The sequence below is a fragment of the Pristiophorus japonicus genome (assembly GCF_044704955.1).
Source record: "Pristiophorus japonicus isolate sPriJap1 chromosome 24 unlocalized genomic scaffold, sPriJap1.hap1 SUPER_24_unloc_2, whole genome shotgun sequence".
NCBI lineage: Eukaryota > Metazoa > Chordata > Chondrichthyes > Pristiophoridae > Pristiophorus > Pristiophorus japonicus.
The window spans coordinates 1,240,723-1,243,789 of record NW_027250649.1 but is presented as its reverse complement, the minus strand read 5'-3'; the positions used below and the strand labels follow the sequence as shown (position 1 = coordinate 1,243,789).

The window sequence follows — 3,067 nt, the reverse complement described above, 5'->3', positions numbered from 1 at the left end:
GGGTCCCAGATCAGGTTCAGTATCAAGAGGAATGTGACCAATGGTTCCCTGAAGCAGATCAAGGACACGGGCGCCTCGGGCTCCTTCAAAGTCGCAAAGGAGGAACCCAAGGGGAATTGGAAAGGGAGGTGAAGAAAGCAGCAGCCAAGTAACCTGCAACAAAGCAAACGGCATAAGACACAGCGAAAGCGCCGGCTGGGAAGAAGGCGCCAGCGAAGAAGCCCAAGAGCCCCAAGAAGGCCACAGGCGCAAAGGTGAAGGTGGCCAAAAAGGTGGAGAAACCGAGGGCCAAGGCCACGCCCAAATCAGCAAAGACCAAGAAAGCAGCGGCTAAAAAGTAAATAAAAAGGACAACTTGTAAACATCTGAACCCAAAGGCTCTCCTCAGAGCCAGCCACGCCTCTCAGAAAAGATCTGATCCCAGAATCAAATGATCCCTGTCCGGGGGCCGGGCTCAGATCCCAGACAGAATGAAAATTATCCCATGATCCCTGGGGACTCGTTAAAATTGGCTGCATCCACCCCTCCCCCAGTGTCAACACCACCCCTCCGCCAATGTCCTGCTTATTTTCTGGTCAGCAAACTCCCAGGTTAATTGCAGATATTTAATAATAAATTAGAACTGGGACAACTGAGATCCATAGAACAGTAACCAGCCCTTTCACAGATACTGAGGGTGGCTCTGAAAACAGTCGTTCTGTTATTAAATTAAATCCTGTCCGCTTTACTTGCTCTTGGACACATTAGTGGTTTTCTTGGGCAGCAACACAGCCTGGATATTAGGCAGCGCCCTGCCCTGAGCGATGGTCACATTTCCCTGCAGCTAGATGAGCTCCTGGTCGTTGCGGATGGCAAGCTGCAGGTGTCTGGGGATGGTGCGGGTCTTCTTAATGTCGCGAGCCGCGTTGCCGGCCAGCTCCAGGATTTCAGCCGGTCAGATACTCGAGCACAGCAGCCATGTAGACCCGGGCTCCGGCACCCACACGCTCAGTGTAGTTCGCCTTCCGCAGGAGCCTGTGAACACGGCCCACAGGGAATTGCAGTCCGGCCCGGGAGGAGCAAGACTTGGCCTTGGCCCGAGCTTTGCTGCCGGTTTTTCCTCTTTTTATTGTTTCAACAAATATACTTTATTCATATAAAAATGTTCACGACGCATTGGAAAATAGTTCAGTACATTTGGATGCGGTCAGCAATTACATACAATTAATTTGGATGCTGACAGCAGTTCCATACAATACACTTGCGTACATTTCATTCCAAGGTACAGTTTAGTACAATCCGCAAATCACCTTACATGTAGCACTGTACCCAGAAGGATGTTACATGGAGCAGATAAGAACAGGTTTATATTACATTCCAGGATACATTTCAATACCGATCATGAATCACGTTACATGTAGCACTATGAAGATGAAAGCAGTAATCCGAACGGGTGAGGATACATTTACATTTCTTTCCAAGTTACTAAACAGTTCAGAAACGTTCATTATACATGGCACAGCACAGGTGTTTTTCAGTACATGGTGCTTTTCCAGACATTTCCACAATACACACGTTCAGAGAAAGAATGAGAAACTGCCCACATCTGCCTTTAATGTACCTTCTGGAGGAATGCAAGGTGTGAACATGTGATTGGTCGCTCTGTGGTGAATTTCATTGGTCACAATCTGTTTAGCCCGCCAATCAAAGTTAGGCGGAAATTAATTCAAAAACTCCATCAAGAATATTTTAATAGCGTATTATGTTAATAAATTTACCACTAGTCAAAGATTTGCCAACACGTTTTAATTCATTTTCTCTTATTCTATATTTCCCTTGCAAGTTCCAAACTGTTACAATCAGCATTAAATTCGGATACTGTTTCAAACTGTCTGTAATGGGCGAGAATCAATCTCCACTCATTCTGTAACGGGACACATTCCAATTCAATCTTTGTCAAAGTTGGGTTTCATAGATTATCGATCGATCCCCCGCAGAGGCGGCAGTGAGACCAGAACTGGGAGTCCCTCTGCGAAAGGAGAAGAGGAACAGAATGCCCCGGTTCTGTTTTCTGTGAGAACTCCCATTCTGGGTTGTTACACTGTGGGGAGTGTCGGGTTAATAAACGGACTGACCCGCAACAGGAATTGAAAAATAAAGTTGAAAAGGGCCTGCGAGAGAAAATGTGTGACTGAAACCTGATTTTCAGCCCCTAAACAAGCTTTTAATTCGGCAGGCGGTGTACATGAACGGGTCTGAGAGCAAAGGGAAAGAGCGACCAGGGACCGTGTTTGTAGTTTGTGGGCGGATAATTCCAGCGACACTGAGGCCGAACCGGACAATAAAGCTGCTTGTCGGAGAATTCAAAACGAAATCTACATCTGGAACTGCAAAGGTTCTCACTCACTTGTTCAGGAAATAATTAGTGATGTTAGTCTAAAGGTTGATGTGTATGTGCAGCTCTTTCAGAGAGGCTGTGGATGGCTCTTAAAAGAGCCGTTTTGTTTGGGTTTGATCTCCCAGGACAGCGTGCAGTTTTACTTGGAGCTGGTGTACTTGGTCACCACCTTTGTCCCTTCCGACACGGCGTGCTTGGCCAGCTCCCCGGGCACCAGCAGGCGCACGGCGGTCTGGATCTCCCGGGAGCTGATGGTGCGGCGCTTGTTGTAATGGGCCAGGCGGGAAGCCTCACCCGCGATGTTCTCCAAAATATCGTGCACAACCGAGTTCATGATGTCCATGGCCTTGGAGGAGATGCCGGTGTCAGAGTGAACCTGCTTCATCACTTTGTAGATTTAGATGGAGTAACTCTCCTTCCTCTACTTTCTGCGCTTCTTGCCGCCCTTCGGTGATGTTTTCTTGATTACTTTCTTTGCGGTAACTGTTTACTTTCCGTCAGCTATCGGCTGATTCAGTCCGGCGCAGATTTGAGGAAACTCTGCTCCGAGCCCGCATTATATGGGCAGCCCCGCACTCCGCCCACAGCCCAATGCTAATGAGGGATGGATGGCAATGATTGTGATTGGTTCATTGGCCGCTTGTCAATATCCATTGTTCTGTAGCTATTTTTGATCGGAGGAGCACTTGA

General features: G+C 47.8%; 1 pseudogene; it reads right to left on the bottom strand.

Moving 5' to 3' along the window:
- Positions 1-724: 724 nt before the first annotated feature.
- Positions 725-2,762, bottom strand: LOC139241222 (histone H2A-like; annotated as a pseudogene).
- Positions 2,763-3,067: the final 305 nt, after the last annotated feature.